At 46.0% G+C, this 23122-nt stretch overlaps 1 protein-coding gene across 2 annotated transcripts in view; it reads left to right on the top strand.

The window, feature by feature from the left end:
- LOC122550952 (P2Y purinoceptor 3) overlaps window positions 1–23122 on the top strand; it is a 116217-nt gene that overhangs the window by 55962 nt on the left and 37133 nt on the right. The window contains exon 1 of one of the 2 annotated variants that reach the window (XM_043692486.1): window positions 14172–14408. The exons of the other annotated variant lie outside the window; for it this stretch is intronic. The gene's annotated coding sequence lies outside the window, so the exon portion shown is untranslated. Of the gene's footprint in view, window positions 1–14171; window positions 14409–23122 lie in introns of those variants that run through there. 2 annotated transcript variants of the gene reach the window in all.

Here is a 23122-nt window from a genome sequence, read left to right as displayed (position 1 = left end):
CTGCACATCTTTGGATTATAGGAGGAAACCGAAGGAAACCTGCACAGACTCAGGATGAATGTGCAAACTCCACACAGTCACCTGAGAGTGGAATCAAATCAAGATCCCTAGCGCTGTGGGCAACAGTGCTAACCAGTGAACCAAAGTGCCACCCAACTCAACACCAGTCTGGTGAGGATATGGGAGCTGCGACACTGTTTGTTATATAACATAATTATATATAATTTAAGTTATTGAAAAGTCATCATGATAGCATGATGTGTGGCATGTGGCTCATGGGATGGCACGGTGGCTCAGTGGTTAGCACTGCTGCCTCACAGTGCTAAGGACCCGGGTTCAATCCCAGCCTCCAGCAACTGTCAGTGTGGAGTTTGCACATTTTCCCTGTGTCTGTGAGGGTTTCTTCTGGGTGCTCCAGTTTCCTCCCGCAGTTCAAAGATGTATAGGTTACAGTGGACCGGTCATGCTAAGTTGCCCATAGTGTCCAGGGATGTGTAGGTTATGTGGATTAGCCATGGGGAATGCAGGTGGGGGAGTGGTTCTGGGTGGGGTGATCTGTGGAGGGTGGGTGTGGATTCGATGGGCCAAATGGCCTGATTCCACACTGTAGGGGTTCTACGATTCTAAATAGTAGCTGTGGTGGTATAATGGGCTTGTAATCCAAAATCTCAAGGTAATGTTCTGGAGACAATGGTTCAAATCCCAACATGTCAACTATTGGAAATATAATTCAGTAAAACAAAATGTGGGTAAAAAGATAATTATAGCTGATAGAGGTTTTTTTTAGCAAATCATGTCTAGTTCATTAATGTTATATAAAGAAGGAAATCTTACATGGTCTGACCTACAGTGGGCGGCAGGGTGGCACAGTGGTTAGCACTGCTGCCTCACAGCGCCGGAGACCTGGGTTCAATTCCCGCCTCAAGCGACTGACTGTGTGGAGTTTGCACGTTCTCCCTGTGTCTGCGTGGGTTTCCTCCGGGTGCTCCGGTTTCCTCCCACAGTCCAAAGATGTGCAGGTCAGGTGAATTGGCCATGCTAAATTGCCCGTAGTGTTAGGTAAGGGGTAAATGTAGGGGTATGGGTGGGTTGCGCTTCGGCAGGACTTGTTGGGCCGAAGGGCCTGTTTCCACACTGTAATGTAATCTAATCTGTAATCTAATCTAATACATGTGACTCCAGACCCACAGCAATGTGGTTGACTCTTAACTGTCCTCTGGGCAATTAGGGACGGGCAATAAATGTTGGCCTCACCAGCGATACCTGCGAATAAAATCGGGAAATGCTAGAGAAGCTCAATCAATCTGACAGAATCTGTGGAGAGAAAAACAGAATTAACATGCGTTCTGAATAAGAGTCATACCAGCCTCGAAACATTAACTCTGTGTTTCTCTCCACAGATGCTGCCAGACCTGCTGAGTTTCTGCAGTAATTTTTGTTTCTGTTACAGATTTTCAGCACCCACAGTATTTTGCTTTTATTTTAGCTCTGCCAACATCCCATGAATTAAAAAGGAAGGGCAGTTATGTCACTTTGCCACCATCTTCACACGTGATGTAAAGCAAATGATAAACATGAGATTGTTGTCACATGGATGTAAGTTTGCTCGCTGAGCTGGGAGGTTCATTTTCAGACATTTCGCCACCATACTAGGTAACATCTTCAGTGTGCCTCCGGTGAAGCACTGGTGCGATGGCCTGCTTTTTATTTATGTGTTTAGGTTTCCTTGGGTTGGTGATGTCATTTCCTGTGGTGATGTCATGTCCTGTTCTTTTTCTCAGAGGATGGTAAATGGGATCCAAGCCAATGTGTTTGTTGATAGGGTTCCTGTTGGAATGCAATGCTTCTAAGAACTTTCATGTGTGTCTTTGTTTGGCTTGTCCTAGGATGGATGTGTTGTCCCAGTTGAAATGGTGTCCTTCCTCATCTGTCTGTAAAGGTACTAGTGAGAGTGGGTCATGTCTTTTTGTGGCTAGTTGATGTTCATGTATCCTGGTGGCTAGTTTTCTCCCTGATTATCCAATGTAGTGTTTGTTACAGTCCTTGCACGGTATTTTGTAAATGACATTAGTTTTGCTTGTTGTCTGTATAGGGTCTTTCAAGTTCATTAGCTGCTGTTTTAGTGTGTTGGTGGGCTACGATGACATCAAGGGGTCTGAGTAGTCTGGCAGTCATTTCCAAGGTGTCTTTGATGTAGGGGAGAGTGGCTAGGATTTCTGGACGCGTTTTGTCTGCTTGTTTGGGTTTGTTACTGAGAAATCGGCAGACTGTGTTCATTGGGTACCCATTCTTTTTGAATACACTGTATGGGTGATTTTTCTCTGCTCTGCGTAGTTCCTCTGTGCTGCAGTGTGTGCTGGCTCATTGGAATAATGTTCTGATGCAGCTTCGTTTGTGGGTGTTGGGATGGTTACTTCTGTAGTTCAGTATTTGGTCTGTATGTGTTGTTTTCCTGTAGCTGTTCCCCATTGGCTGTTCGCTCTACTGTGACATCTAGGAATGGCAGTTTGTTGTTGTTTTCCTCCTCTTTAGTGAATGTTATGCCAGTAAGGGTATTATTGATGGTCTTGAAGATTTCCTCTAATTTGTTTCATTTAGTGATGAAAAAGGTGTCATCCACGTAGAGGACCCAAAGTTTGGGTTGGATGGTTGGCAGAGCTGTTTGTTCGAGTCTCTGCATTACTGCCTCTGCTAAGAACCCTGATATCGGAGATCCCATGGGTGTTCCATTGGTTTGTCTGTAGGTTTTATTGTTGAAGGTGAAGTGTGTGGTAAGGCATAGGTCCACTAGCTTGACAGCACTGTCCTTGCTGATGAAGTTAGTGGTGTTTGGTGTATGTGTCTTTGGATCTTCTGATAGTGTAGTCAGTGTTTCCTTTGCCAGGTTAATGTTGATTGATGTAAACAGGGCTGTTACGTCAAAGGAGACTGTTATTTCATCCTCTGCTATCTTGGTGTCTTTGATGGTCTTCAGGAATTCTTGGGTGGAGTGGATGGAGTGGTGTGAGTCTTCTATTAAGTGTTTTAGTCTTTATTAAGTGTTTTAGTCTTTGGTGCAGCTCCTTAGTTAATCTGTAAATTGGTGTTCAGGATAGTGAGACTATGGGTCTGAGGGGGGTTGGGGGTGGGGTGGGGTGGGGGCTCCTGGTTTGTTGTCATACAGAGCAATCTTTAATTCCTGGAGATTCTAGGAGATTCTTCCAAGGTTGGCAAACCTACAGTCGTAGAAGGCTATAGTACAGAAAAAGGCTCTTCGGCCCGTCATGTCTGTACACAGTTAGAAACAGCCACCTAATATTCAATCCCATTTTCTAGCCTAGAACTGTTCATGTTTTGGTATCACAAATGCACATCTAAATACTTTGTAAATGTGATGAGGGTTTCTGCCTCTCCCACCCTTACAGGAAGTGAGTTCCTGATTCCCACCACCCTCTGGGCGAAGAAATTTTTCTTCACATTCCACTCTAAACCTTCAGCCCCTAACTTTAAATCCATGCTCCCAGTCATGGGTCCCTCTGCCAAGAGGAACGGTTCTTATCCTGAAGGTGGGTCAGTATATAATCGAACATAGGTCAGAAACTACCCTGGACATCTCACTCTCCGTTCCCAGTCGGAGATGATCCCTTGGAAAGGTTCTGTTTGCTGTTTTAGCTTTTGTTTTTCACCTTGATCGAAACATCTGTCACTCCACAGGTGTGGGGCGAAACCAGTTCTTTCCAAGTCAGGACTTGGCAGCTTCTTGTTTGTTTTTTTGGGGTGCCTGTTTGTTGGGTAAATACTTCACGAAGCTGCCACAGTCAGTTTGTGTGGAATCTGCTGCCTCAGCTGCTTTCTGCCCCCTTCGTCTTTTGAGGCAGCCACATTCCACAAGTGGGTCACACGTAATTCCCGAATGCAGGAAAATGGTGGGAGTTTCCCCTCCCTCATGGCCTCCTCTTCCTCTGTGACGGGAGACAAGATGAAAGCCAAAGTTATTCTCATACTTTATCGGTTTGGAGGGAGCATTCTGTTGTCTTCCTCTTCAAAGTGAATGGGGGGAGGGACAGTCCACTCGCATTCATGTAGCCTCTCTTCTGACCTCAAAGCACTTCTCAGCCTGTTGATCACTGTTGAGTGAGGCAATCGCCTAGCAATATTATCACCAGATTGTCTAATCTGGAAAATATTCAGGGTCCTGGGTTCAAATCTCACTGCAGCAGATGGTGGAATTTCAATTCAATAAAAAAAATTAAGGGTCTAATGATGACCAGAAAGCCATTGCTGATTGTTGTAAAAACCCATCTGGTTCACTAATGCCCTTTAGGGAAGGAATTGACCATCCTTACCTGGTCTGGTCTACGTATGACTCCAGACCCACAGTGATGTGGTTGATTCTTAACTGGCCTCTGAGTAATGAATGCTGGCCTAACCAGTGACACTTTCATCCCATGAATGAATATACAGAACAAAATGTAGCAGCCATTTCTGCGCACAACAAGATCCCATAAGCAGCAATGTGATAATGGCCAGATATTCAATCTTTTTGGCCACCTGATTAAGGGATAAATATTGGCCAGGGTGCCTAGCTCTCTTTGAAATAGGACATTGAGATTTTCATTTTACTTACATCTGAGAGGGCAGCTGAGTCGTTGCCTCAATGCCTCATCCTACAGTCGGACCTTGGGCCTACACAGCATTCCCTCAATTGGTAGGACTCTCATGTTTGACTCATCGAGTCATGGGTGTAAGCATGTTCTCACAGTTCAGCACTAAAGGTCAGCAATGTCAGCTTTCAGGGAGGGTTGGTACACTGGACCAGTAATCCAGAGGCAGAAGTGGGTACTGCAGATGCTGGTGGTTAGAGTCAAGACTAGAGTGTTGCTGGAAAAGCACAACAGGTCAGGTAGCATCCAAAGAGCAGGAAAATCGACATTTCGGGCAAAAACCCTTCATCAGGAATGAGCTTCACATTGATTTCCCTGCTCCTCAGATGCTACCTGACCTGCTGTGCTTTTCCAGCACCACTCTAGTCTTGACAGTAATCTGGAGGCACAAACCAGCATTCTGGGGGTGTGGGTTCGATTCTTACTGTAGCAGATGGTCCAAATTGAATTTAATAAAAATCTGGAATTAAAAATCTAGCCTCACGGTGACCATGTGTTCACTGCAAATAGTTATAAATCCCATTTGGTTCACTCGTGTCCTTTGGGGAATCATCCTTTCCTGACCTGGCCTACATGTGATTCCAGATCCGTGGCAATGTGTGGTTGACTCTTAACTGCCCTCTGGGCAATTAGGGATGAGCAATAAATGCTGGTGTAAATAGTGACGCCCACAATCCGAGGAATGAATAAAAAAGAAGGCCCTATCTGACATATGCTTCTTTTGAGTTCAGGAGCAGAGAGTGGAAGAAGTAGAGCCTGCTGGGAAGGTAAGTCATTGTATTTTAAGTGCACACGATCTAAACCTGAGACCCTACACTGTAGGGCCTACCTCCCACCCACTTCCTCTAACCTTCATAAGAGTCGGTAGAGTAAGGTTTTCAGGTTTCCTCTTTTTTTTCTCTTCCTTGTTTAGTCCTGTGTGGGCTTTCAGCATAGCGGGGTATGGCTGATAGGGCAGTTGCATGTTCCTCCTGCAGAATGTGGCAGGTGAGAGACATGACGCATGTCTCTGCTGGCCACATCTGCGGGTAGTGCACCCAACTCCCAGCTCCTCGAAAACCGAGTTAGGTAACTGGAGCTGGATGAACTACAGATCATCCGGGAAGCTGAGGGCGAAATTGAGAGGATGTACAGGGAAGTGGTCACTCCCCAGACACAGGATAAGGACAGCTGGGTTACAGTCAGGGGGAGGAAAGGGAACCAACATTCAGAGCAGGGATCCCCTGTGGCCGTTTTGGATACTGCTGGTGGGGACAGCCTACCAGGGGAAAGCCATAGTTGTCAGGTCTCTGGCACTTAGCCTGGCAAAATGGCTCAGAAGGGAAAGGGGGAAAATAGAAAAGCACTAGTGGTAGGGGTCTCAAGAGTTAGATGGATTGACAGGAGATTTTGTGGTCAGGAACAGGACTCCCGGAAGATATGTTGCCTCCCTGGTGCCAGGGTCCGGAATGTTGCCGATCGGGTTTATAGGATTCTGAAGGGGGAGGGTTAGCAGCCAGAAAACATGGTACATGTTGGCACCAATGATATAGCCAGGAAAGGGATTGAGGATCTGAAAAGTGACTACAGAGAGCTGGGCTGGAAGCTGAACAGCAGGACGAGTAGAGTAGTGATCTCGAGTTTGCTACCAGTGCCACAAGATAGTGAGATGAGAAACAGTCAGCGAGTGCAGCTTAACACGTGGCTGTGATACTGGTGCAGGAGGGAGGGCTTCAGATACCTAGACCATTGGGATGCCTTCTGGGGAAGGTAGGACCTGTACATGAAGGACGGGTTGCATCTGAACTGGAGGGGCACAAATGTCCTGGGTGGGAGATTTGTTCGTGTGGTTCAGGAGAGTTTAAGCTAGATTGGCCGGGCGGGTGGGAACCACAGTTACATATCTGAGAGCGGGGTGGTTATATATGGGCAGTGACAGGATGTAGTGAATCTATCGGGAAGATCTTTCACGTGATGAAACGAAGGGATTGGTTAGAGTGTGTCTGCTTTAACGCAAGGAGTGTCAGAAATAAGAGTGATGAACTTAGAGCATGGATCAGTACTTGGAACTATGATGTTATGGCCATAACGGAGACGTGGGTTTCACAGGGGCAGGAATGGTTTAGAACATTTAGAAAGAACAGGGAGGGTGGAAAAAGAGGAGGGGGTGTAGCATTGCTAATCAGAGAGTGCGTCACAGTTACAGAGACAAAGGTTGTTGAGGAAGTTTTGTCTACTGAGTCAGTATGGGTGGGAGTTAGGAATAGCAAGGGAGCAGCAACCTAATTGGGGGTTTTCTACAGACCCCCTAATAGCAGTAGAGAGATTGAAGAACTCATAGTCCGGCAGATTTTGGAAAATTGCAGATGTAGCAGGGTTGTTGTTATGGGTGAGTTCAACGTTCCCAATATTGATTGGAACCTCCTTAGTGCAAATGGTTTGGATGGGGCCGCTTTTGTCAGGTGTGTTCAGGAGGGTTTCCTTACTCAGTATGTAGACAGGCCAACAAGGGGAGAGGCCATTTTGGATTTGGTGCTCGGCAATGAGCCGGGACAGGTTTCAGATCTTGTGGTGGGAGAACACTTTGGTGACAGTGACCACAACTGCCTCACATTTACCATAACCTTGGGGAGGGAAAGGAGCAGTTACCAAGGGAAGAGATTTAATTGCAGAAAAGGAAATTATAACGTTAGCAAACAGGCATGGGAAGTACAGACTGGGAGCAATTGTTCCACAGAAAGGTCTCAACAGACATGTGGAGACTGTTTAAGGAGCAGTTGTGGCGAGTGATGCATAAATTTGTTCCTCTGAGACAGGTAAGAAGGGGTAAGATTAAGGAACCTTGGATGACAAGAACAGAGGAGCTTCTCGTCAAAAGGAAGAAGGCAGCTTACATAAGGTGGAGGAAGCAAGGATCTAGCACAGCTTTAGAGGATTACAGGCTTGCTAGAAAGGAGCTCAGAAATGGGCTGAGGAGAGCCAGGAGGGGGCACAAAAAAGGCTTGGCAGGAAGAATTAGGGAGAACCCAAAGGCATTTTACTCATACATGAGGAATAAGAGAATGATCAGGGAGAAGGTAGGGCCGGTCAGGGATAGCGGAGGGAACATGTGTGTGGAGTCTGAGCAGATAGGGGAAGCCCAAAATGAGTTTTTTGCTTCGGTTTTCACTAAGGAAAAGGACCTTGTTGTGAATGAGAACTTTGAGGAGCTGGGAAACAGGCTTGAACAGATCGAGATTGATGAAGTTAATGTGCAGGAAATTTTGGCAAACATTAAGATTGATAAATCTCCAGGGCCAGACCAGATTTATCCTTGGCTGCTCCGGGAAGCGAGAAAGGAGGTTGCTAAGCCACTGGCGAGGATATTTGCTTCCTCACTCTCTATGGGAGTCATACCGGAGGATTGGAAGGAGGCGAATGTTGTTCCTATTTTCAAGAAGGGTAAAAGGGAAATCCCTGGCAATTACAGACCAGTCAGTCTTACTTCTGCAGTCAGCAAGGTTTTGGAAAGAATTCTGAGGGATAGGATTTATGAAATTTGGAAAAGCATAGCATGATTAAAGGCAGTCAGCATGACTTTGTGAGAGGCAGGTCATGCCTCACAAATCTTATTGAGTTCTTTGAGGAGGTGACGAGACAGGTTGACAAATGTCGAGCAGTGGCTGTGGTGTATAAGGACTTCAGCAAGGCGTTTGATAAGGTTCCCGTTGGTAGGCCCATTCATAAAGTCAGGGGGTATGGGATACATGGAGATTTGGCTATCTGGATTCAGAATTGGTTGGCTGACAGAAGGCAGAGAGTGGTTGTAGATGGAAAGTATTCTGCCTGGAGGATAGTGGTGAGTGGCGTCCCCCAGGGCTCTATTCTTGGGCCTCTGCTCTTTGTAGTTTTTATGAATGACTTGGATGAGGAGGTTAAGGGGTGGGTTAGTAAGTTTGCTGATGACACAAAGGTTGGAGGTACCGTTGATAGTATCAAGAGCTATTGCAGGCTGCAGCGCTGGGACATGGACAGGATGCAGAGCTGGGCTGAGAAATGGCAGATGGAGATCAACCTGGATAAATGCAAAGTGATGCATTTTGGAAGGTTGAACTTGAATGCTGAACATGGGATTAAATACATGATTCCTGGCGTGTGGTGGAACAGTGGGATCTTGGTGTTCAAGTGCATAGATCCCTCAAAGTTGCCACCCAAGTGGATAGGGTTGTTAAGAAAGCATATGGTGTTTTGGCTTTCATTAACAGGGAGATCGAGTTTAAGAGCTGCGAGATTTTGCTGCAGCTCTACAAGACCATGGTGAGACCACACTTGGAATATTGTGTCCTGTTCTGGTTGCCCTATTATAGGAAAGATGCAGAGGGTTTGGAGAGGGTGCAAAGGAGATTTACCAAGATGCTGCCTGGACTGGAGAGCTTGTCTTACGAAGAAAGGTTGACTGAGCTCGGACTTTTCTCTCTGGAGCGAAGGAGAAAGTGCTGTGGAAATTAAATTGACTCGACTCAACTGTTAGCAAGAGCAAAGAAAGGAGCTTAATTTAAATTCTGCAGAATTGATCCAATACATTCAGCCAGATGCCTCATGTAAGGGGCACTTGAGCATAATTCAGATACTCTTCTTATACTGTTTCTTATTACACTTTCAAGGGCAAAGACTGAGAAAATTCAAATTGTTTATTTTCTCATCCCCTGGTTGTGGACATAACTGTTCTAATGCCTTTGCTGAATTCGACTGTCGCAAGGTCAAGTTGAATTCAAACAAAGCTAAGCTGTCTCCTGGCTGCAGAACTCAGCAAAGTATTGTTTACAAAGCTCAGCACAGCATTAAATTTAGAAAGGCATTTTCTTTCAGATTTCACAGTAAATGTTAAATTTGTTAATTTTCCATTACAGAAAAGAGGTGATCTGATCGAGGTTTACAAGGTAATGAGAGGCATGGATAGAGTCGATAGCCAGAGACTCTTCCCCAGGGCAGGATTGACTGCCATGAGGGGTCACAGTTTTAAGGTGTTAGGAGGAATGTATAGAGGAAACATCAGAGGTAGGTTCTTTACGCAGAGAGTTGTGAATGCATGGAGTGCGTTCCCAGCGGTGGTGGTGGAAACAGAGTCATTGGGGACATTTAAGCAACTGCTGGACATGTACATGGACAGCAGTGAATTGAGGGGGATGTAGGTTAGGTTGTTTTATTTTAGATTAGGATTAATCCTAGGCACAACATCATGGGCCGAAGGGCCTGTACTGTGCTGTACTTTTCTATGTTCTATGTTCTTATCCTTTCAGGTCTGTGTAAAAGATCCTACAGGCCCTTTCCAAGAAGATCGGGGGAATTATCCTTATCAGTATTTTATCTCTCAGCCAACATTATTGAGTCGGTTCTCTATTGGCATTGCATTATTGTATCTTGAACCTGGCTTTGGACAAAATTGTCTGCCACATCTCCTGCATTAACGTGGCAACTGTCCTTCAAAAAAACCCAACTAGTTGTGAAACATTACGTGTGACCCTGGAATTGGGAATGGCATGATATAAATGAAAATCTTTCTCTGACGCCAAAATAGGGTTGAGGGGCTGGTTCTGTGTGCAATGCTCTTTGGAGGGCTAGTGCGGACTCAATGGGCAGAGTGGCCTGCTTCCACACTGTAGGGATTCTACTTTTCTATTAAAAAAACATATCTTTATTCTTTCACAAGATGTGTGCATCACTGGCAAGGCCACGATTTGCTGCCCTTGAGTTAGATGGCTTGCTTGACCCTTACCAAAGAGCAGTACAGGTCTATAGGTCAGGCCAAGTAAGAAGACCAGATTTCTCTCCCAAGAGGAGATTTAAGAACTTGGTGGGTTTTTAAGACAATTGACAATATTTTTGTCACAATCACCACTGCTGAGACAAGTTTTCAGTTCCAGATGTAATAATTGAATTTCAATTCTAGTAGTTACCCCAGTCTAATTTGAATCCCTGCTCCAATATTTCCTCTCACCAATATGTTCCCCTAAACATTAGCAATGGTACATTTCTACATCTGAATGTGATTGTGATTTTGAACGCAGAAGCAAAGAGTGCTGTGCGTTGAGCTGCAATTGTATAAATAGACACTGTTAGCTTTGACATGGGGAAGTGAGAATGCAGATGCTCCTCAGGAGGATATTGAAAATCCAGACGATTCATTGAAACAGAATGATTACAGCCCAGAGGAGTTTCTCATGGCCTATTGTGTCTGAATGGGCTCTGACAGAGCAATTCACCCTGTAACACTCACTGCAGCCTGTAATGGTTTCCTTTTCAGATATTGATCCAATTCCCTTTTGACTGTCTTGATTGAATCTGCCTTCCCCCCACACTCTCAGACAGTACATTCCAGACCCTAACCCCTTGAGTTAACCTGCCTCCCCTACATTCTCAAACAGTGCATTCCAGACCCTCACCCCTCAGGTGAACCTGCCTCCCCTCACATTCTCAGACAGTGCATTCCAGACCCTAACCCCTTGAGTGAACCTGCCTCCCCCACACTCTCAGACAGTACATTCCAAACCCTAACCACTCACTGCATGAGAACTTTCTCCTCAGGTAGCCACTACCTTTTGAGCTACTTTTCTTAAATCTATGCCCTCTGATTCTCAATACTCCCATTATTGATCTCTTTCCAAAATCCGTTGGTATTGTCACTAAACTATTAACTCAGAAACCCAGATGATGTTCTGGGACTTGGGTTTGAAACCCATCACAGCAGATGGTGGAATATGAACTCAATAGAAATCTGGAATTCAGAGTCATCTAATGATGACCATGAAACTATTGGCAATCTTTGGAAAAACCCATCTGGTTCACCGATGCCCTTTAGGGAAGGAGACAGCACTCCTTACCCATCTAGACTGCATGTGACACCAGACCTGTGGTAAAATGGGTGACTCTTAATTAGGGATGAGTAATAAACGCTGGCCTGGTTAGTGATACCCACATCCTGTGAATGAATGAAAGCAATTTTTCGGAGGCCTGACAGGGGGAGATATGGAGAGGTTGTTTCCCCTTTTGGGAGAGTCTAGGACCAGAGGGCATCATCTCACCTGATGAAGGAGCAGCACTTCGAAAGCTTTTGCTTTGAAATAAACCTGTCGGACTATAACCTGGATTCTGACCTTCTTCACCCATTTAAGATAGAGATGAGGAGGAATTTCATCTCTCAGGGGTTTATAAATCTGTGGAATTCTTTACTGCTGTTGAGGGAGGGTAATTAAGCATACTCAAGGGTGAGATAGTCAGATTTTTAGTCAGTTAGGGAATCAAGGTTTATGGGGAAAAGGCAGGGAAGTGGTTTTGAGGGTTATCAGATCAGCTATGATCTTATTGAATGGTCAAGCAGATTTGATGGGCAAATAGACTACTTCTGCTCATTGTCCTAAGGTCTTAGAGAAAGAATTGCTGAAAGGATTGTTAAAACGTCTCTGTTTGATGGAAGGAGATGCCTATGGTCCTTGCTGGAATGGGCGTGAGTCTAATGATCTCATCTTTCTTGCCAGATGTGATTTGGCTTTTCTAACCTGGAGTGTGTCCAGGAGCTCCCCCTTCCCCCACCTCCCAAAGGTGTATCATAGAGTCATAGAGATGTACAGCATGGAAACAGACCCTTCAGTCCAACCCGTCCATGCCGCCCAGATATCCCAACCCAAGCTAGTCCCACCTGCCAGCACCCAGCCCATATCCCTCCAAACCCTTCCTATTCATATACCCATTCAAATACCTCTTAAATGTTGCAATTGTACCAGCCTCCACCACTTCCTCTGGCAGCTCATTCCATACACATACCACCCTCTGTGTGAAAATGTGGCCCCTTAGGTCTCTTTTATATCTTTCCCCTCTCACCTTAAACCTATGCCCTCTAGTTCTGGACTCCCCGACCCCAGGGAAAAAGACTTTGCCCATTTATCCTATCCATGCCACTTATAATTTTGTAAACCTCTATAAGGTCACCCCTCAGCCTCCGATGCTCCGTGGAAAACAGCCCTAGCCTGTTCAGCCTCTCCCTAGAGCTCAAATCCTCTAACCCTGGCAACATCCTTGTAAATCTTTTCTGAACCCTTTCAAGTTTCACAACACCTTTCCGATAGGAAGGAGACCAGAATTGCACGCAATATTCCAACAGTGGCCTAACCAATGTCCTGTACAGCCGCAACATGACCTCCCAGCCCCTGTACTCAATACTCTGACCAATAAAGGAAAGCATACCAAACACCTTCTTCACTAACCTATCTACCTGCGACTCCACTTTCAAGGAGCTATGAACACATAATACAAAAGAGGCCCTTTGGCCCAGTAAGTCTGTACCACCAACATTACTCTAAGTCTATACAAGTTGCACTTACCCACAGTAGATCTATAGCCTTGAATGTTACGACATTTTTAATATTCAACCATGCACTTTTTAAAGGTTGGGAGGTTTCCCAAATCAACTACTCCTCCCAGGCAGTGCATTCCATACCACTCCCACCCTCTGTCAAGAAGCCAATGGCTCCCTTCTGCATGTAACAATTCTGTGAAAGAACATTCTCAAACTGCAACAACAGCAGGTGGCTCACCAGTTTCTCAAGGTTAAAATGTGTTTTAAATCCAATCTACTTGTTATGAGAGACATCTGAGGTAGGATTTCAATCCTGAGATGTGGACACTACCATTCCACCACAAGAACATTAGGATCTTCCTAAGATTTACTTGGGATGGGTAATAAACAGCCATAGAATCCCTACATTTGAGGTGGGCAGGTTGGGGCCATGGCCATTTGGCCCATCCAGTCCACACCAATCCTTTGAAGGGTGTCCCACCCAGACCCACTCCCTTATTGTCTAACCTTGCATTTCCATGGCCAATCCACCCAACCTGCAGACCTTTGGACTGCAAGAGGAAACCTGCATAGGCATAGGGAAAATGTGTAAACACCACACAGTCACCCAAACTGGAATTGAACCTGGGTCCCTGGTGCTGTGAGGCAGCAGTGCTAGTCACTATGCCAAGCTATAGGTTCAGAGTGCACGGCAGAGGCCCTTCAGTCCATTGAGTTTATGCTGATATCCACATTAATCCCACTTTCCAGTACTTGGCCCATAGCTTTGAGGAGAAAGTGAGGACTGCAGATGCTGGAGATCAGAGCTGAAAATGTGTTGCTGGAAAAGCGCAGCAGGTCAGGCAGCATCCAAGGAACAGGAGAATCGACGTTTCGGGCATAAGCCCTTCTTCAGGAAGGGCTTGGGGCTTATGCCCGAAACGTCGATTCTCCTGTTCCTTGGATGCTGCCTGACCTGCTGCGCTTTTCCAGCAACACATTTTCAGCCCATAGCTTTGAGAGTTATGGTATTACAAGTGGTCCTCCAGATATGTTTTAAAGGGTGTAAGGTTTCCCATCTCAACTACCCTCCCAGGGAATGCATTCCAGACTCCCACCACCCTCTGAGTGAAACAAAAATCCCCAATTTCCCTCTAAACCTCCCTGGGGAGGTAATCAGGGATTGAAATGGCTAGGAAATTAATTGGAAAACACAGTTCTTAAAAAAACGCCCACACACATTTGTGACGACAGGGTCGAAAATAAAAAGCAAAATGCGACCCTTCCAGCCCCAGCCCACCAGATCCGACAGTGCCTGTCACATGAGATGAAGGAGGGATTTAAATCTGAAATTGACTCACGTCAATTTCTTAAGTCATTTTAAGGGGAGACGTAAAAAGTGAAAGCGTGGATGTAGTGGAGGTCGAGGAACTGAGGATTAAAGTTCGAACAATGCCTCATTTTAACAGAGACAGGTATGTCCTCACACTCTCTCAAATGTTTATCTTCAGTCCTGTTTTATAATGATCCAAATTCGGGGCTAGCAGTGGGGGCAACAGTAAAGGTGACTTGTCAGTCTTTAATGATGAATCGAGCACCTCAGGGAGCCCAAAGCGGGGGGGATGTCTTTAATAAGTGATTCAGGGGTTAGCACTGCTACCTCATAGCGCTGGGGACCCGGGTTTTAGTATACTCTCTGTCTGTGTGTGGAATTGGTACATTTCTCCTTGTGGTCTGTGTGGGTTGCCTCTGAGGGTGCCCTGTTCCTGTGCCGCCAGGGTTTTTAGTTACAGAGCCGTTTTAAAAACGGTGCTTTGTTTGCCCCTTGGAGAGTTTGCTTTTCTGGAAAATAACTTGTTCCGTCAGGATTCGGTCAGTTTACGGTTGTGCGGCCAGGGGAGGATGGATTGGATCCGTAGCCTAGGCATTGTATACGGTCCGCCCCAAAGAGTCTTGAGGTGCCGTGGCATTGTCCCTGCCTCTGAGCCAGGAGAGCTGGGTTCAAGTCCCACCTGCTCTAGGGGTGTGTTTTAATATTGTCTGAGTATATTAACCAGGGGAGGGAAAGATACACAATCTGTGAGAATTTGAGAGGGTGTGTGAAGAGGATTGTTTATTTTTAATCTTCCTCTACATTGACTCCCAAACCCAACTTTACCTTCAACTGGGAATATGGTTCTGCTGTTGCCAGTTTCCCAGTTTCAATCCACCTGTACCTGCCTTCTTTTATTGAAGGTGGATAAGCTATTCGGCCATGGAAGTTCAATGGGGGCAGCTCTTGAGTCTCATTGGTCCAAAGAAGGGGGCGGGAGAATCTGCATGGAGTAGGAGAGGGAGGGAACGGAGAGTAGTTTGGACTCAGTTTGTTCACACAAGCTGGCAACTGGGACTAGATTAATTTAGGATATCTGATCAGCATGGACAAGTTGGGCCGAAGGGTCTGTTTCCATGGTCTATGATTCTATGATTGTGAACACACCTCTGGAGCAGATGGGACTTGAAACCAGCTCTCCAGGCTCAGAGGCAGGGTCACTACCACTTCAGCGCAAGAGCCTTGGCATGCATTGTATGCACTATCAGTTAACCTATTGTTCCAATCCCTGTAACCCTGTGCAAACTGCTCACTTGTTGGATAAACGTCAACTTGCTTTACATTGAGTTTTTCTTTTCGAGTGGATCAAAAGTGTTAAATAATGGCATAAACCAACCTTGAAGTTAATCTCTATGGTGGCAGATTCTCAGATTTGAATTCAATAAAAAAAATATCTGCATCTAATGATGACCATGAAATGGTTGCCAATTGTTTGGGGAAGATAAACCCATCTGGTTCACTAATGTCCTTCAGGGAAGGAAACTGCCTCCATTGTGACCCCAGACCCACAGCAATGTGGTTTGACTTTTAACTGCCCTCCGGGCAATTAGGGATGGGTAATAAATGCTGACTTAACCATGTCTTATGAGTGAATAAGGAAGCAATCTGTTAATCTCTGTAAAAGTGTCCAATTACTCTACTGTATTTCTTGAAAGATCAAAGTGTTTGATGATGTCACCACTGAACACTAAATTTAAAGTTATATCCTGGGAACATCATGGTCGGCATGGACTCTGTAACTAGCATTGCAGAGACAGCAGCATAACACAAGTTTTGTTTGCCCAGGCGTGAGAGTTGCCTGATATTGGCAGCTTCCCCAGACAGTGTCAATCACATGTACACAATGACAGCAGTAAGCTGCCGGTCTCTGGAAGCCGACGTTCACTTCCCTCAATGACAAAGTTCAAACAAATGGAACAAATAACCTTGTAACATTCCAGCTGTGACCTGCTTACCATCTGGATGCCAATTTGAGACATTGGCGGGACACATACGGGAATTGAGGCATTTGATTAACAAACATATTACACAAGTTCGAGAGAAGACATTTGTTGAAGCAGTTGAACCGTGAGAGAGTAAAAATGTGGCTTTTCAATCATTCTCATGGTTCAGTATAAAAAGCAACCCCTATACTCCATTCACGTGGAGATTTGTTTAACCAGTGTGTTCGTGTTCTAATTATTTGTGTCTGGACTTTTTGTCCATCCCTAATTGTCCTTGAACTGAATGATTCTCTCAGCCATTTCAGAGGCTTGTTTAAAGTTGGCTAGCTCAGTTGACTGGACAGCTGGCGTACAATACAGACATTGGCACTGTGCGCTCAATTCTTCCACCAGCTGAGGTTATCACGAAGGACTCTCCTCAACGTCTTCCCTTGCCTGAGGCGTGGTGGCCCTCAGGTTAAACCGCCACCTGTTGACTGTCCAAGAGAGAATGGGACTATGTTTACCTCATGCGTATGGAATAGTTCGGTGCTTGCTTTTGATCTAATCATCCAATGGCCTTTTTTTCAGTGCTGTACACCTTTTGTGCTTTGAAGCTGGGTTGGTGGAAGGCGTACCAAAGGGAGATCACCAAAGGGACGGAGATCATTGGGAATGTGCAGGAATGTAGAGTTGAGATTAAAATCCGATCAGCCACAATCTCACTGATCGTGGAGCAGGCTCAAAGGGCCGAGTGGCCTGCTTTGTTCACATGTTTGTATGCTCCATTTCACCTCCATTGTCCCACTTAAGTTCCATTGTCTCACCTCGATCCCAATTTAATTTTCGTTGCCCCACTTAAACCCAATTGCCTCACTGGTATCCTATTACCCTATATCTATCCCCATTACTCCATTTTATCTCCATTGTCCCACTTAATCGCCATCGTATATTGATTTTGACTGTGGGGTGACCATGTAGAGATTTATAAAATCACAAGGGGCACGGATAAGGTAAATAGACAAGGTCTTTTGCCCTGGGGTGGGGGAATCCAAAACAAGAGGGGATAGGCTTAGGGTGAGAGGGGAAAGATTTAAAAAGGACCTAAAGGGCAGCTTTTTCACACAGAGGGTGGTGCGTGTATGGAATGAGCTGCCAGAGGAAGTGGTGGAGGCTGGTACAATTACAGCGTTTAAAAGGAATCTGGATGGGTATATGAATAGGAAGGGTTTAGAGGGATATGGGCTGGGTGCTGGCAAATTGGGCTGGGTTAATTTAGGTTATCTGGTTGGCATGGACAAATTGGACTGAAGAGTCTGTTTCTGTGCTGTACATCTCTGACTCTATATTGTCATTGCCCGGGGCATGAAACCCTGCCCAGATACATCTCAACTGCACCAAATTTACTTCAACCCAGAACCTCCTCTGTAATTACTGACAATCTGCCTCCTTTTGTTAATTCCTAAACAGCCCACGAAAACGTCCCTCATCCTGACTAAAAGCTTTAGTAATTAAAATCCCTAAATCCGGGATTAATTTTTGAACAGGATTCTAATTACAAATACAAACATGGAGAACAAACATTGTAATCAGCCACATACAGAGAAATTGAAAAGCAGAGTCCCTCCAGTGCAGGAGAAATTAGAGTGTTAACCTCAGTCATTGTTCATGACTCACACATTATATTCCAGACTTTCCAGTTACTCTTCATTATCCCCTCTGATCACATACATGGATTTCCCAATCCTCATCAGTGTTAGATTTGCTAGCCCCCTTCCCATTGTATTGTTACCCCCAAAAGGATTAAATGGGATATAAGGGCAAGGGTGAGGGAGCACATCCAACATAGATTCTCTGATGAAGGTTTCTGAAGACCCAAATAATCCATCTTGGGTACACTTGTCACTGAAGGCTATCAGGAGGACAAACCCCTAGTGTTGCTATTTGAAAGCCCCATTCCCTCATTGCCACTGAGATGTGGATCCACCAGTGGTACTCACACACATCCATGACTTGTCCTTCTTGACCTGCTGACATTAATTGACCTGTCTTCCTCCTCCAACTGTGGTCCAATTGGTTGGCACTGCTTTACCCATGTTCTACTATTATCTACTTAATTGTAGCCAGACATCCAATGACTTCCCTTCCCACTTAGTTACCTCTGGTGTCCCTCAAGGGTCTCTTCTTACACCCCCTCCTATTTCACAGATATTTGTTGCCCTGAGCAACAACATCTGAAAATTCAACTCCCATTTTCACATTTGTCATCAGCGCTACCCCTTTGCCAACTCCTGACTCCTCACTGTCTCTTAATTATCAGATATTCAGTATTGGCAGATTTCCCCTCCCCCAAGGGCATTAGTGAATTAGATGGATCAAACTCTTGATCCCAGATTTTTATTGAATTCAATTACCATCCTCTGCTATGGTAGGATTATGAACCGAGGTCCTCAGGCTTAGTAGCTTAGTGATAATACCATTCAGCCATCATCGTCCCACTTGGAGACGATTTTACCATTACTTCAATTGTGCAATGCCTGCTTGATCAACTGAGCTATCTCATCATGTTTGTCAGAGCAGAGTATCAGACATTTAGTGCAATGTGAGCAGAATTTATTTAAAAAGTTTAACTGAGAGACAGGGTGGTGGGGGTGGGGGGGGGCGGGCACACGCAGCACAGGTGAACACCATCTGCGTCTGTTAAGACACAAGCAGTGGAATTTTGAAAGACCTCACATTTATGGAGGGTGCTGGGACTGCGAGAGTATGTTCAAATTGTCAAGTCTCAATGTAAGGTGTGGATGAGGGTTTCAGCAGGAGAGGAGAGGAGCTGAAACAGCAGGAGAGTCAAGCAATGTTAACAGAGGTGAAAATACATGGTCTCGGTCTCGTGCCAGGGACAAACAAGCAACACGGTTGTGGACAGTCTAGTCCACCTTGGGGAGTTACCAGGGAGAGTGATGGAATTAGTGGCAAAGGAGAGGGCAGGGACTGAAGACAATGTGGTTAACTTTTAAGTGAGGAATAAATACTTTCAATAGACAATAGGTGCAGAATTAGGCCATTCAGCCCTTTGAGCCAGCACCACCATTCATTATGATCATGGCTGATCATCCACAATCAGTATCCTGTTCCTGCCTATCCCCATAAGGTAAGGACGACAGATTTTCTTCCCTAAAGATTCCACTATCTTTAGGAGCTCTATCCATCTCTTTCTTGAAAGTATCCAGAGACTTGGCCTCCACTGCTTTCTGGGGCACAGCATTCTATACACCCACCACTCTCTGGGTGAAGAATTTTCTCCTCAATTCTGTTGGCCTGTGACATCCATATCCAGTGGATAAATAAAAAACAAAACAAGTTACTAGTCCAAGGACCTCAGGCTGATGTTCTGGATGTGTGGGTTCAAATCCCACCATGGCAAATGATGAGCAGAAATTCTGGAATAAAAAGCTAGCCTATTGGCAACTATATAACTGCTTTTATATAAACGACCCTAGAACTATGGATGCTGGAGACCTGAAACACACAAGAACAGAAATTGCTGGAGAAACTCAGCAGGTCTTTGATTGTATCTGTGGAGAGAGAAACTGAGTTAGTGTTTCAAATCCAGTATCCTTCTATCAATGTAATTGCTTTCTGTTGTTGTAAAAACCCCATCCCTTTCACTAATATTCTTTAGGGAAGAAAATCTATCGTCCTTACCTGGACCAGAGACAAAAAAACTGCAGATGCTGGAGTCCAAAGTAGATAAGCAGGAGGCTGGAGGAACATAACAAGTCCGGCAGCATCAAGAGGTGGAGAAATCAATGTTTTGGGTATTAATCCTTCTTCAGGAACCTGAAGAAAGATTATACCCAAAACGTTTACTTCTCTACCTCCTGATGCTGCCTGGCTTGCTGTGTTCTTTCAGCCTCCTGCTTATCCTTACCTCTTTACTCAGAGAGTAGTAAGTGTATGGAATGCTTTGCCTGCAACGGTAGTAGATTCGCCAAGTTTAAGTGCATTTAAGTCGTCATTGGTCAGGCGTATGGATGTACATGGAATAGTGTAGGTGGGATGGGCCTCAGATTAGTATGACAGGGTGGCACAACATCGAGGGCCGAAGGGCCTGTACTGCGCTGTAATGTTCTATGTTCTATGGTCTGGCCTACATGTGACTCCAGACCCATTGCAATGTGGATGACCCTTAATTGCCTTCTTGGAAATTATGGATGGGCAATAAGTTGCTATTGATACCCACGTCCTGTGAACACACAATTTTATAAAAAAATTAGACCTAGGAACACAGAAAAGAAGCCAAATGGATGACAAATCTGTGCTCATTCTTACTTTACTAGAACAATCCAGAACTTTCCGACTGCCCTGACTTCACCTTTCACTAAAAGTGGTAATGGTCTTTGTCTCAATTTCTCCCTGTGGTGAAACACTTCATGCTTTGTCCCCACTATGTTTAATACATGACCATCCAATGATCTTCCTTCACTTCCTTAGTGACAGTTTTAAACAGCCAGTAACAGCTCCATTTATGTAACCAGTTGCTATTAGACAGCCCTTTGGGAATGAGGATAACTTGCTTGCCCTTTGATTTGATGCGTTCTGAGTTAATTGTTGAGTTTAGTGCACAGTCTGGGAGGTTGAGGGGTGACCTTTATAGAGGGTTATAAAATCATGATAGGCATAGATAAGGTGAATTGCAAGGATCTTTTCCCGACACTGGGGCCGTTCAAAACTAGGGGATGTATTTTTAAGGTGAGAGAGGCAAGTTTTAAAAAGGTCATGAGGGGCAATTTTTTTAGACGCAGGTTGGTTATTGTGTGGAATGAACTGCCAGAGGGAGTAATGGATGCAGGTACAGTTACAACATTTAAAAGACTTAGGGATAAGTAAGTGAATAGGAAAGATTTGGAGGGATATGGGCCAAATGCATTCAAGTGGGATTACTTCAGTCTGGGATCATGGTAGGCATGGAATAGTTGGACTGGAGGGTCTGTATGATTCTATGATTCTATTCTATTCTAATTCTCACCGTGGACTCCTCTACCAGCCTAAATAATATCTTCCTCTCCACTCCTAAAATCTCTGCTAAAACTTCTTCTTATCTCCAATGATTCAGAATCTTAGAACTTTCTCCTGTGTTTTCACAACATCCCAGACGATAGGGCAGACAGTGAGGCCGACCTGCTGTCGGAAAAGTGCTAGCCAAGTTTGTGCACAGCAAGTTCCCAGAAGCAGACACGGATCCCGACACAACGACGAGACAATCCGTTTGAGTGATGTTGCCGGAAGAAGAAGTATCGATCTGGACACCAGGGAGCTCTCTACCATCCCTCTTCAAAATACTACCTGGGTGGTCCAGTGTGAAAGGTGCCGTTTCGAAGAGTGCAGCACCTTCTCTATTCTACACTGGAACTTTGAGACTGGACATCGAATCTGTGATGTAAGAACTAGGAGCAGTCCTGTGAATCGCCTCCGCCATCCAATACGATCCTGGCTGATCTCCTCTTGGCCTTAACTCCACTTTCCTGCTCACTCTCCATAACCCTTTAACTGTTACTTATTAAAAATCTGTCTCTCTCCTTAAATGTATTCAATGTCACGGTGTCCACCGCACTCTGGGACAGTGAGTTCCAGGTTCATCGTCCTCATGAGAGAAATAATTTCTCCTCATTTCCATTTTAACTCCGCTACTCCTTAGCCTAAAATGTTGACCTCTCATGCAATGACCCGCCTGAAGGATCTTTTCCAAACTTCTCGGCTGCCAACAGAACTACTTTGTCAAAATGGTGCTGGAGTAGGTCTCCTGAGCCAGAGCTCGTCCACTCCATCCATTTCTTTTCTTACTCTCTTTTTGCATTTTCTTTATTTTTGCTTTTATCTCTCGTCTTTGGCCAAAATTGGCGATGTCTGGTGCGAAAGCCACCACGCACTCCCAGTGTCAACATGGATTTGGACTCCCGGCCCTCAGCACGGACCCACACTCCTGGCCCTCAGCACGGACCCACACTCCCGGTCCTCAGCACGGACCCACACACCTGGCCCTCAGCACGGACCCACACTCACGGCCCTCAGCACGGACCCACACTTCCGGCTTTCAGCATAGACCCACACTCCTGGTCCTCAGCACGGACCCAACTCCCGGCCCTCAGCGTGGACCCACACTCCTGACCCTCGGCACTGACCCACACTCCTGGCCCTCGTTGTGGGCCCACACTCCAGGCCCTCGGCACTGACCCATACTCCTGGCCCTCGTTATGGGCCCACAGTCCCGGCCCTCGGTGTGGACCCACACTCCTGGCCCTCGGTGTTGACCCACAGTCCTGGCCCTCGGCACTGACCCATACTCCGGACCTCGGCACGTACCCACACTCCCAGCCCTCGAACGGACCCACACTCCTGTCCCTCGGTACAGACCCACACTCCCGGCACTCGGCGTTGACCCACACTCCCGTCCCTTGGTGTTGACCCACACTCTCTACCCTCGGTGTTGACTCACCCTACCAGCCCTCAGCGTGGACCCACACTCCTGGCCCTCAGTGCGGACCCACACTCCCGGCCCTCGGCGTGGACCCACACTCCCATCCCTCGGCGTGGACCCACACTCCTGGCCCTCGGTGTTGACCCACAGTCCTGGCCCTCGGCACTGACCCATACTCCGGACCTCGGCACGTACCCACACTCCCAGCCCTCGAACGGACCCACACTCCTGTCCCTCGGCACGGACCCACACTCCCATCCCTTGGCGTGGACCCACACTCCCGGCCCTTGGCACAGATCCACACTCCTGTCCCTCGGCACAGACCCACACTCCCGGCACTCAGCATTGTCCCACACTCCCGCGCTCGGTGTTGACCCACACTCCCATCCCTCGGCGTGGACCCACACTCCCGGCCCT

This window comes from Chiloscyllium plagiosum, chromosome 6 (genome assembly GCF_004010195.1).
Source record: "Chiloscyllium plagiosum isolate BGI_BamShark_2017 chromosome 6, ASM401019v2, whole genome shotgun sequence".
NCBI lineage: Eukaryota > Metazoa > Chordata > Chondrichthyes > Orectolobiformes > Hemiscylliidae > Chiloscyllium > Chiloscyllium plagiosum.
Note: the sequence above shows the minus strand (reverse complement) of the source record. Positions and strands in the feature narration are given on the sequence as shown.